The 13532-nt window shown below is 41.9% G+C and overlaps 1 long non-coding RNA gene across 2 annotated transcripts; it reads left to right on the top strand.

Moving 5' to 3' along the window:
* Window positions 1–1316: 1316 nt before the first annotated feature.
* LOC125544185 lies at window positions 1317–4899 on the top strand. Of its 2 annotated transcripts, none has more exons than XR_007299311.1 (5): window positions 1317–1850; window positions 2005–2247; window positions 2461–2536; window positions 3030–3178; window positions 4087–4899. It is a non-coding gene; the product is annotated as an uncharacterized LOC125544185 (long non-coding RNA). The 2 variants fall into 2 exon arrangements; XR_007299310.1 differs by having other exon boundaries at window positions 2091–2247.
* The last annotated feature ends 8633 nt before the right edge of the window (window positions 4900–13532 follow it).

Here is a 13532-nt window from a genome sequence, read left to right on the forward strand (position 1 = left end):
TGTGAAACCTCGTTAACATCACCTACACACCAAAGAGCAAATACTTCCACCCAACGCGATCAAGGGGGTTGTCAATCCCCTCGGCGGTTATTTGCAAGGATCAAATTTCATAGTGGTAGGTAAATAGATAAATTGCAAAACAAAATAATGAAGGAAATATGCCCTAGAGGCAATAATAAAGTTGTTATTTTATATTTCCTTATATCATGATAAATTTTTATTATTCATGCTAGAATTGTATTAACCGGAAACTTGATACATGTGTGGATACATAGACAAAACACCGTGTCCCTAGTAAGCCTTTACTAGACTAGCTCGTTAATCAAAGATGGTTAAGTTTCCGAACCATAAACATGTGTTGTCATTTGATGAACGGGATCACATCATTAGGAGAATGATGTGATGGACAAGACCCATCCGTTAGCTTAGCATATTGATCGTTCAGTTTTATTGCTATTGCTTTCTTCATGTCAAATACATATTCCTTCGACTATGAGATTATGCAACTCCCGAATACCGGAGGAATACCTTGTGTGCTATCAAACGTCACAACATAACTGGGTGATTATAAAGATGCACTATAGGTATCTCCTAAGGTGTTTGTTGGGTTGGCATAGATCGGTATTAGGATTTGTCACTCCGAATATCGGAGAGGTATCTTTGGGCCCTCTCAGTAATGCACATCATAAGAAGCCTTGCAAGCAAAGTGACTAATGAGTTAGTTACAAGATGATGTATTACGGAACGAGTAAAGAGACTTGCCAGTAACACGATTGAACTAGGTATGTGGATACCGACGATCGAATCTCGGGCAAGTAACATACCGATGGACAACGGGAATAACATATGTTGTCATAACGGTTCGACCGATAAAGATCTTCGTAGAATATGTAGGAGCCAATATGAGCATCTAGGTTCCGCTATTGGTTAGTGACCGGAGAGGTGTCTCGGTCATGTCTACGTAATCTCGAACCCGTAGAGTCCGCACGCTTAACGTTCGGTGACGATTTAGTATTATATGAGTTATGTTATTTGGTGACCGAATGTTGTTCGGAGTCCCGGATGAGATCACAAACATGATAAGGACTCTCCAAATGGTCGAGAGGTAAAGATTGATATATAAGACGATAGTATTCGGATACCGGAAGTGTTCCGGAGGGTATCGGGTACATATCGTGTCACCTGAAGGGGTTCCGGACACCCCCGACAAAGATATGGGCCTTATGGACCAAGAGAGGGACAGACCAGCCCACAACGGACTGGTGCGCCCCCATATCTCTACTACTATTAAAAGAGCCAACAAGCCCCCATATCTCTACGATAAACAACACAATCGGGGCGACGACGCGTCTTCGGGAGAGGATGAGAGGAGAGGGGAGGACAAGGAGAGGCCTGGCGGCGGCTAGGGAGGTGCTCGCCGGCGAGCGGGCTCCGGCGGCCGCCTGGCGCGCGGAGTTGGATCGGGGCGCTTCCCCGCGGCCGCGGCCGTACTCGCGACGCCACCTACCCCGCCGCCTGCCGCTCCTACCCACGGGACGCTACCGCTCCGCTCCTCCTCCCAACGCGACGCTGCCAGCCCCAAGAGCGCCCACCCCGTCGGCCCTTCCCGTCACCCGGTCGCTGCAGCAGTGCCCTCCTGATGGCCCTCGCCGGCCCTCCCCGCCGTCTCCGCGTCGTACACGCCGTCTCCCAATCCGCAACCAGGGGACACGCCAGCGGGCTCCCGGTGGCCCTCGCCAACCCTCCCCGCAGTCTCCATGTTGTACCCGTCGTCTCCCCAATCCTCAACCAGGGAACACGTCAAGAATCTTCAGTCACGCGGCCGCCGCACCGGAGGTCTTCCATCTCAGGTTTGTTTTGTTTACGGTATTTCCAAAGTGATGTGCTGTTTCAACTTTTGTTCCAAAGCTCCTCAAATTGATGCAACCAAGGGTATGTCATGGATGAACGTTCTAGATTCTGAAGTTTATTGTCGTCGTTCTAACTTCATTTGTAATTTTTCAGCGATGCACATCTTTACTGTCGAGTTTATAGTCATCAAGCAGTCCTTAATTTTAAGATGATATCAACATTTATATTCCTGGTTATAGGGTGTTGTCAAGAATTTCATCACACCCACTACTTTCCCACCGAGGTAGTTTCTGCCTCCACTCTCCAGCCATGCACAAGTGTCGTCACCTACATCTCCTCTATGCGTTCCTGTTTCTCCATGCCGCACGAGGATGCAGTCATCACATCCTTGAGTAGGTAATTCATCAACTGATGGCTTTTCTCCCTGCTGTGACTTGCATCTTTCTACCTTGCTTCAAATTTAACCTGATTGGGACTGTTTGATTGAATGTCAAATAAAGATCAACTTTATCTCTGATTGATTCATGGAAGTGCAAGCTGAATTATATTATGAATATTCTGATTATTACTTACAAGTGATATTCTAACACACTGTCTTTGGTTTAATAGTTTGCAGGTGTTTCTTATAGTGATGTTAACCCCATAAAAAAGGACTCGCAGGTGGACATCTGATATAAATAATCAGGTACTTCTCTCTCATTATCAAATTCAATGGATGTACTGGTTGTTTGAAACTGAACTATCAACACTTTATTCTCTTCTTTTCTCCTATCACATGATATATAACAAAGTATTTGGTGCCATTTATTACCTTAATCCTGTCATAAGACAGTCTTATTTTCTGGTCATGGAATGAGAGATTGCACTGCTTATACAGGATATCTTGCAAGCCTTGCAATTTTTATTGACATATTTTATAAATGAGTTATAGGTAGTTGGAATTTTCACTGACATATTCTAATGGTATTCGGATTGCACTCTTGCTGCCTCTTGATTTTATATGCTTAGAGTAATATCCACCCATCATGTTCAAGCAATTTCTCTGGTGCTAAATCAATCCCAAAAAGTGTCACCAATGTGTAAAAAAACAAAATGACTATGTTCTTTTAAGTTTCTTCTGAATATGATTGTTATCCCTATTTGTAGATTGTTGACACCCTGCCCTGTTACATGTACAGTGGAAGACTTCTCTTTTTGATTGACTCTGGATCTAAAGAAGCGTAAGCATGTAGAGGAACTGGTGGTCCACCTTGCTGCTGCAAATGGACTGCCCGATTTTATCCATGTGTTGGACTAGATGATATTTGATGATTTGAACCTTGCAACGGTACGGTTTCCACAACACTATGTATGATCTAAACAATGGCTGAAAATATTTATTGGAGCATTTGTTTCAAACAATTTTTTTGAAAGATATTTCTAATATTTTAGTGCATTTGATATATTTTAGATAGTACTGCTTTAATGTGGTGTGGTACAGTTTGCCTTCTGTTATAAAGTTCACACACTTCTAAAAAAATATGCAACATAATTTTCCTTTCAGCTAGCAAATGGGTTAAATTCATGTACACATCAGTAGGGATGAAAATGGAGTGGAAACTTTCGGTTTTTCCGGAGGAAATGAAAACAGAAACGAAAATTTGCAAAATGGAAGTGGAAATGGAATTTTTTATGCGGAAACAGAAACAAAAACGGAACGGTGTTTTCCGGTGGAACATGCATGGAAATGGAACTTTCTGTTTCTGTGAGTATGAAATTTCTGTTTTATTATACACCTATAGCTGCTTTGTAGCCCAACCACTAAAGAGAACACTATGACACAATTAGTAGAATGGATCTAAGGCCAAACTTTTACTACCACACATGTACTCAGCTTGACCTATACGCAATTGTCCGGTACTACTACAATATTATGCTAAGTTGCTAACATAATGATATTATTTTGTAGCAATGTTAACAACTCATTAAATTTGTTTGTTTTTGTGTGTATTTCTCTATAATTCAAGGGGTTTTTAAGTTCTGATCAATGCCTATTTATGTTTCCGTATCTGCTTTGTATTCGCTCTGTGTCTGTTTCCGGTAGTATCCGTTTCCGTATTTATTTCCGGGTTTTTTGTATTCGTTTCCGCTTCTGCAAAAAAAAATGAAAACAAATATGATAGCACTCAGTTTCGTCCGTTTCCGCTCCGTTTTCATCCCTACACATCAGCACTCAGTTTAAGTTTTGAACTGCAGGGGCGTGAGACTGCAGCATGCTGTGTACATAAGCAGGGAGTTGAGGGGTAGAACTGAAGGTAGACTCAGGTGCAGTTATCCACTCCTTCTTGCTTTCACTAGAAGAGCGTATTACACGGTGAAAGCAAGATCATGCTGTATAGGCATGCAGCTGTGAGAAATACAGTGATGGCTCCGTCTGAGTTCTCTAGCCCTCCTCTGCAATTACAGGTTTGGGTGCACAGTCCGCAGATGATGATGGTTCAGCAGAGATAGCATTGCTCTGTGTTACATAGCTATGTTCTGTCAGTCAAGTATCGTTATGATGCAATAGGCAGAGGCTTCAAAATCATCTGCGGAGTAAGCGATAGGAAGCCGTTGTGCAATAAATGTGCTCATATAGACGAACGCCGTTGGTACAAAATCTCGATCACATCGGCCCATATCATCAGCGCACATCAGAGCTGGCTTACCAATGTCGGATGTCATCGGTTTTATTACTCCACAGATGTGGGTCATCGGCCAAGAGAAAAGATGGGATAACAAATATTATGGATACAAGATGGCAGAATATAACTTTGCAATTTTATGATTTGTGATCCGGTAGATTTTTGCCATGCGGAGGGCTGATGATTCTGGCTATATGCACTGGAGTTTAAGCCATGTTTGTGAACTAATTAGATATCTATCTATGTGAATTTGGAGATACATATGTGTTTAAGATGATTTGAGAGTGCCCTTACCGGTCATGCTATGTTCTAATTTGTGTTCCTTTTTTACTTAACTGACATGTATTTTCACCATTAAATGTAATAATTACTATTGGCTGTGTTCCATAGTGCAATACACAATGAATGGGATTTTCCTTGGCATGAGGTGAGATGCCATCGAATTACTAAGTTTTGTTTGGTTGTCTGTTTCATGTGTTAGTTCTGTATTGTACCAATGTTGATTCAAATGAAAATGCAGGGTACTGCAATGATGAACGTATGATTTTGGTTGTTCCATAAAATTAATAAAATATAGGACATTGAAATGTAGGGGTTGAGGTTTAGAGTTCTACTGGAGTTAAACAAATTTTACGTGAGGATCTTTATAGGTGAGTCGCTATACATAGATTGATGGGAAATATTTTTGGGGACCTATGAGAGTTTCTCTGACTCTGGTTCATGATTCCTTGGAATCCTCCCAACCATACCCATTTATGGTAAGCAATATATTTTGTTACCCTTTCAGTTATCTTTTATCAATTTTTCTTTAGTGAAATCAACTTCATCATATTCATCTGCAAAAAAAATCAACTTCATAAAAAAAAACGAGTTCTGCTTCGAGCACGCCCATGACGGTCACACAAAAAGAGCCGGCAAGGAGGTAGCGCGAAGTACATGTTCGACCGCAACAACCCCCAAGCATGTGTCCCGTACCTGATGACAAGGTGATCTAAATACCACTCATGAGATGTAGGCTTGGGAAGAGGATAAGAAGAACCCATATTAATTGGTAGGGGGCAAAAAGATTTTGTTTTACCCGTTGCAACGCACGAACATATTTACTCGATTTAGCATAAACAGAATTCAAAAGACATCTTTTATATTTGAGAGACGTGTGTTGCACGTGCATGCTTACTAGTAGGCCGAAATAGGAGGAGAAGGAAAGATGGGAAGGGGAAAGGGAAGGGGAGGATTCGGCCTCCCCCTTCCTTCCCTCCCCCCTCTCTTTCCTTTCCCCTCCGGTTAATAAGGAAGGGGGCGAATTGGGGAGGACCCCAAGTAGGATTCCTCCTACTTGGGGTGCCCCCTTGGCTGCATCTCCTCCCCTCCAACCTATATATATGGGGGGCACCGCTAGAACACACACCAACAATTGTTAGCCATGTGCGTCCCCCCAGTTTACGCCTCCGGTCATATCTTTGTAGTGCTTAGGCGAAGCCCTACGCGGATCAGTTCACCATCACCGTCACCACGCCGTCGTGTTGACGGAACTCATCTACTTCCTCGACACTCTGCTGGATCAAGAGTTCGAGGGACGTGATACGTCTCCGTCGTATCTATAATTTTTGATTGTTCCATGACAATATTCTACAACTTCCATATACTTTTTGGCAACTTTTTATACTATTTTTGGGACCAACATATTGATCCAGTGCCCAGTGCCAGTTCCTGTCTGTTGCATGTTTTTGGTTTCGCAGAATATCCATATCAAACGGAGTCCAAATGGGATAAAAACGGACGGAGCTTATTTTTGGAATATTTGGAAAATTCTGGAAGAAAAATCCACGCGAGACGGTGCCCGAGGTGGCCACGAGGCAGGGGGCGCGCCCGCGCCTGCCCCCCTGGGCGCGCCCCTACCCTCGTGAGCCACCCGTAAGGCGGTTGCCGCTCTTCTTTTGCCGCAAGAAAGCTAATTTTCAGAGAGAAAAAATCACAGCGAAGGTTTCAGGCCAATCGGAGTTACGGATCCCCATATATACACGAAACGGTGAAACAGAGCAAGAAGAGAACGCAGAAACAGAGAGAGACAGATCCAATCTCGGAGGGGCTCTCGCCCCTCCCGTGCCATGGAGGCCATGGACCAGAGGGGAAACCCTTCTCCCATCTAGGGAGGAGGTCAAGGAAGAAGAAGAAGGAGGGGGGCTCTCTCCCCCTCACTTCCGGTGGCAACGGAGTGCCACCGGAGGCCATCATCATCACCGCGATCTACACCAACACCTCCGCCATCTTCACCAACATCTCCATCACCTTCCCCCCTCTATCTACAACAGTCCACTCTCCCGCAACCCGCTGTAACCTCTACTTGAACATGGTGCTTTATGCTTCATATTATTATTATCCAATGATGTGTTGCCATCCTATGATGTCTGAGTAGATTTTCGTTGTCCTATCGGTGGTTGATGAATTGCTATGATTGATTTAATTTGCTTGTGGTTATGTTGCTGTCCTTTGGTGCCCATCATATGATTGCGCGCGTGGATCACACCCTAGGGTTAGTTGTATGTTGATAGGACTATGCATTGGAGGGCAAGAGTGACAGAAGCTTCAACCTAGCATAAAAATTGATGCATACGGGATTGAAGGGGGACCAATATATCTTAATGCTATAGTTGGGTTTTACCTTAATGAACATTAGTAGTTGTGGATGCTTGCTAATAGTTCCAAGCATAAGTGCATAGAATTCCAAGTCAGGGATGACATGCTAGCAGTGGCCTCTCCCACATAATACTTGCTATCGGTCTAGTAAAGTAGTCAATTGCTTAAGGGACAATTTCGCAACTCCTACCACCACTTTTCCACACTCGTTATATTTACTTTATTGTTTCCTAATCTAAACAACCCCTACTTTTTATTTACGTACTCTTTATTATCTTGCAAACCTGTCCAACAACACCTACAGAGTACTTCTAGTTTCATACTTGTTCTAAGTAAAGCGAACGTCAAGCGTGCGTAGATTTGTATCAGTGGTCGATAGAACTTGAGGGAATATTTGTTCTACCTTTAGCTCCTCGTTGGGTTTAACACTCTTATTTATCGAAAACTGTTGCGATCCCCTATACTTGTGGGTTATCACGACCTTTTTCTGGCGCCGTTGTCGGGGAGCAATAGCGCGGGGTGAATATTCTCGTGTGTGCTTGTTTGCTTTATCACTAAGTAATTTTTATTTGCTGTTCTTAGTTGTTTTCTATCTTTAGTTATGGATATGGAACACGAAATACCAAAAAAATTAGGTGTACTTGCTACTCATGGAGATGGGGAACCTCCTAAAACCCTCGATGCTGGTTATGTGAAAAATATTATGTACTACTTTAATAATCCTGAGAAAACCCCATTAAATTATGTAATGGGAGTAACATTGGCTCAACATGAATACTTTAGGGATTACCGCTTGACACAAAAAGGGAAACTATTATGGGATCAAATTCATATATTGAAGTGGTATGCTTGGCAATTATGCGTGAGTTATGATTATACTTGTTGCTCTAGGATGAAGGCTCCACACCTTCCCTTTTCATGCAAATTCAATGATAATAAAACCTTAGCTTCTTATACTAATGGTATATATGATTACTATGATGTGGAACAAATAGAAGAATTTGTTGCTTTTATGGGTGCTTATGAAATTGAATCTATGTGTAAAGAGTTTGAAGATTTTGATGATGTTGTTTATAGATGTGAAAATTTAGCTATCCTGAAATATTGTTATGAGAATTATGAATACAATTACGAAATTAATGCACTTATTGAGAAAGTCTCCGTTGTCCAAGAAGAGACTAATATTTTGCAGGAATCTATGGAAGAAGAAGTTGATGAAACTGTGAGCTCATTGGATGAAAAAGATGAGGAGGAGAGCGAAGAACAAAAGGAGGAAGAGCGGATTGATCACCCGTGCCCACCTTCTAATGAGAGTAACTCTTCAACTCATACATTGTTTAATTCCCCTTCGTGCTTACCGAAGGATGATTGCTATGATGACTGTTATGATCCCTTGGATTCTTTTGAAATATCCCTTTTTGATGATGCTTGCTATGCTTGTGGCCAAGATGCCAATATGAATTATGCTTATGGAGATGAACTTGTTATAGTTCCTTATGTTAAACATGAAATTGTTGCTATTGCACCCACGCATGATAGTCCTATTATCTTTTTGAATTCTCCCGACTACACTATATCAGAGATGTTTGCTCTTATTAAGGATTATATTGATGGGTTGCCTTTTACCGTTGCACATGATGATTTTAATAGATATAATATGCATGTGCTTGCTACTACTACTTGCAATTATTAGGAGAGAGGAACTATATCTCCACCTCTCTATGTTTCCAACATGATAAAATTGCAAGAAACTGTTTATACTATGCATTGGCCTTTACTTTGTGTGCATGAATTGTTCTTTTATGACATGCCGATGCATAGGAAGAGAGTTAGACTTCGTCATTACATGATATATGTTACCTTGTGCTCACCACTAAATTACAAATCATTGTTAATTAAAATTGGCTTTGATATACCTTGGGATCCGGGTGGATCCATTACTTGAGCACTATATGCCTAGCTTAATGGCTTTAAAGAAAGCGCTGCCAAGGAGACAACCCGAAAGTTTTAGAGAGTCATTTATTTCTGTTGAGTGCTTTTATATAGTTTAAAAACAACAAAAATAAAGAGGGGAACCCAAAACTTTTTCAAAAAAGGAAAGCGAAAGTGAGAAAGACAAGCATTGTTGAAGTGGGAGCTAGCCTTGAACTTTGTTCATGATCACGGAAACTTTGTGAATCTTGATTACAGAAACTTTTCAATAAAAATAATTATCCCCTTGTACAATTCCATTGTATTATAAAAATAATGTGCCAAGGTTTGCCTTTAGGATGTTTACATTTGCTTGATGGTTTGTACGGTGCAGGACAGAAACTTTGGTTGTAGTGCGCGATTTTACATTTTTAGCTGGAACGTCAAATAGTTCTGATTATTTTTGCACTGTCTTCCTATAAAAATTGTTTATTTTTCCTAATTTTTGTAGAATTTTTTAAGTATCAGAAGTATGGTGAATGTTCAGATTATTACAGACTGTTCTATTTTAGATGGATTCTGTTTTTGATTCATAGTTTGCTTGTTTTGATGAAACTATCAATTTATATCAGTGGATTAAGCCATGAAAAAGTTATATTACAGCAGACACAATGAAAAAACAAAATATGAATTGGTTTGCAATAGTACTTAGAGTAGTTATTTGCTTTATTATACTAACGGATCTTACCGAGTTTTCTGTTGAAGTTTTGTGTGGATGAAGTGTTCGATGATCGAGAAGGTCTCGATGTGAGAAGAAGGAAGAGAGGCAAGAGCTCAAGCTTGGGAATGCCCGAGGAACCCCAAGTAAATATTCAAGGAGACTCAAGCGTCTAAGCTTGGGGATGCCCCGGAAGGCATCCCCTCTTTCTTCAACAAGTGTTGGTATGTTTTCGGATTCGTTTCGTTCATGCGATATGAGCAATCTTGGAGCGTCGTTTGCATTTAGTTTTCATTTTTATTTTACGCACCATGCTGGTATGAGATAGTCCTTGGTTGATTTATAGAATGCTCTATGCACTTCACTTATATATTTTGAGTATGGCTTTATAGAATGCTTCATGTGCTTCGCTTATATCATTTGAAGTTTGGATTGCCTGTTTCTCTTTACATAGAAAACCGCCATTTGTAGAATTCTCTTTTGCTTCACTTATATTTGTTAGAGCACGGGCATATCTTTTGTAGAATGAATTAAACTCTCTTACTTCACTTATATCTATTTAGAGAGATGACATGAACTGGTCATTCACATGGTTAGTCATAAAATCCTACATAAAACTTGTAGATCACTGAATATGATATGTTTGATTCCTTGCAATAGTTTTGCAATATAAAGATGGTGATATTAGAGTCATGCTAGTGGGTAGTTGCGGATTGTAGAAATACTTGTGTTGAGGTTTGTGATTCCCGTAGCATGCACGTATGGTGAACCGTTATGTAACGAAGTCGGAGCATGATTTATTTATTGATTGTCTTCCTTATGAGTGGCGGTCGGGGACGAGCGATGGTCTTTTCCTACCAATCTATCCCCATAGGAGCATGCGCGTAGTACTTTGTTTCGATAGCTAATAGACTTTTGCAATAAGTATGTGAGTTCTTTATGACTAATGTTGAGTCCATGGATTATACGCACTCTCACCCTTCCACCATTGCTAGCCTCTCTAGTACCGCGCAACTTTCGCCGGTATCATAAACCCACCATATACCTTCCTCAAAACAGCCGCCATACCTACCTATCATGGCATTTCCATATCCATTCCGAGATATATTGCCATGCAACTTACATCATCATCGTATACATGACTTGAGCATTCATTGTCATATTGCTTTGCATGATCGTAAGATAGCTAGCATGATGTTTTCATGGCTTGTCCGTTCTTTGATGTCATTGCTACGCTAGATCATTGCACATCCCAGTACACCGCCGAAGGCATCCATATAGAGTCATACTTTGTTCTAGACATTGAGTTGTAAGTAAATAAAAGTGTGATGATCATCATTATTAGAGCATTGCCCTAGTGAGGAAAGGATGATGGAGACTATGATTCCCCCATATCGGGATGAGACTCCGGACTTTACAAAAAAATAAAAGAGGCCAAAGAAGCCCAAATAATAAAAAAAGAGGCCAAAGAAGCCCACCGAAAAATAAAAAAATAAAAAAATGAGAGAAAAAGAGAGAAGAGGCAGTGCTACTATCCTTTTTCCACACTTGTGCTTCAAAGTAGCACCATGTTCTTCATATAGAGAGTCTCTTGAGTTATCACTTTCATATACTAGTGGGAATTTTTCATTATAGAACTTGGCTTGTATATTCCGATGATGGGCTTCCTCAAATGCCCGAGGTCTTCATGAGCAAGCAAGTTGGATGCACACCCACTTAGTTTCAGTTGGAGCTTTCATACACTTATAGCTCTAGTGCATCCGTTGCATGGCAATCCCTACTCACTCACATTGATATCTATTGATGGGCATCTCCATAGCCCGTTGATACGCCTAGTTGATGTGAGACTATCTTCCCCTTTTGTCTTCTCCACCATCATATTCTATTCCACCTATAGTGATATGTCCATGGCTCACGCTCATGTATTGCGTGAAAGTTGAAAAGGTTTGAGAACGTCAAAAGTATGAAACACTTGCTTGGCTTGTCATCGGGGTTGTGCATGATGTGAATATTTTGTGTAGTGAAGATGGAGCATAGCCAGACTATATGATTTTGTAGGGATAACTTTCTTTGGCCATGTTATTTTGAAAAGACATGATTGCTTTATTAGTAGGCTTGAAGTATTATTGTTTTTATGTCAAATGATAGACTATTGCTTTGAATCACTCGTATCTTAATATTCATGCCATGATTAGACATATGATCAAGATTATGCTAGGTAGCATTCCACATCAAAAATTATCTTTTTTATCATTTACCTACTCGAGGACGAGCAGGAATTAAGCTTGGGGATGCTAATATATCTCCATCGTATCTATAATTTTTGATTGTTCCATGCCAATATTCTACAACTTCCATATACTTTTGGCAACTTTTTATACTATTTTTGGGACTAACATATTGATCCAGTGCCCAGTGCCAGTTCCTGTCTGTTGCATGTTTTTGGTTTTGTAGTATATCCATATCAAACGGAGTCCAAACGGGATAAAAACGGATGGAGCTTATTTTTGGAATATTTGGAAAATTCCAAAAGAAAAATCCACACGAGACGGTGCCCGAGGTGGCCATGAGGCAGGGGGGCGCGCCCCCTACCCTCATGAGCCACCCGTAAGGCGGTTGACGCTCTTCTTTTGCCGCAAGAAAGCTAATTTTCAGGAAAAAAATCACGGCGAAGGTTTCAGGCCAATCGGAGTTACGGATCTCCATATATACACGAAACGGTGAAACAAAGCAAGAAGAGAACGCAGAAACAGAGAGAGATAGAGAGGCAGATCCAATCTCGGAGGGGCTCTCGCCCCTCCCGTGCCATGGAGGCCATGGACCAGAGGGGAAACCCTTCTCCCATCTAGGGAGGAGGTCAAGGAAGAAGAACAAGAAGGAGGGGGGCTCTCTCCCCCTCGCTTCCGGTGGCACCGGAGTGCCACCGGGGGCCATCATCATCACCGCGATCTACACCAACACCTCCGCCATCTTCACCAACATCTCCATCACCTTCCCCCCTCTATCTACAGCAGTCCACTCTCCCGCAACCCGCTGTACCCTCCTACTTGGGGTGCCCCCTTGGCTGCATCTCCTCCCCTCCAACCTATATATATGGGGGGCACCGCTAGAACACACACCAACAATTGTTAGCCATGTGCGTCCCCCCAGTTTACGCCTCCGGTCATATCTTTGTAGTGCTTAGGCGAAGCCCTACGCGGATCAGTTCACCATCACCGTCACCACGCCGTCGTGTTGACGGAACTCATCTACTTCCTCGACACTCTGCTGGATCAAGAGTTCGAGGGACGTGATACGTCTCCGTCATATCTATAATTTTTGATTGTTCCATGACAATATTCTACAACTTCCATATACTTTTTGGCAACTTTTTATACTATTTTTGGGACCAACATATTGATCCAGTGCCCAGTGCCAGTTCCTGTCTGTTGCATGTTTTTGGTTTCGCAGAATATCCATATCAAACGGAGTCCAAATGGGATAAAAACGGACGGAGCTTATTTTTGGAATATTTGGAAAATTCTGGAAGAAAAATCCACGCGAGACGGTGCCCGAGGTGGCCACGAGGCAGGGGGCGCGCCCGCGCCTGCCCCCCTGGGCGCGCCCCTACCCTCGTGAGCCACCCGTAAGGCGGTTGCCGCTCTTCTTTTGCCGCAAGAAAGCTAATTTTCAGAGAGAAAAAATCACAGCGAAGGTTTCAGGCCAATCGGAGTTACGGATCCCCATATATACACGAAACGGTGAAACAGAGC

This window comes from Triticum urartu, chromosome 3 (assembly GCF_003073215.2).
Source record: "Triticum urartu cultivar G1812 chromosome 3, Tu2.1, whole genome shotgun sequence".
NCBI classification, from domain to species: Eukaryota; Viridiplantae; Streptophyta; class Magnoliopsida; order Poales; family Poaceae; genus Triticum; species Triticum urartu.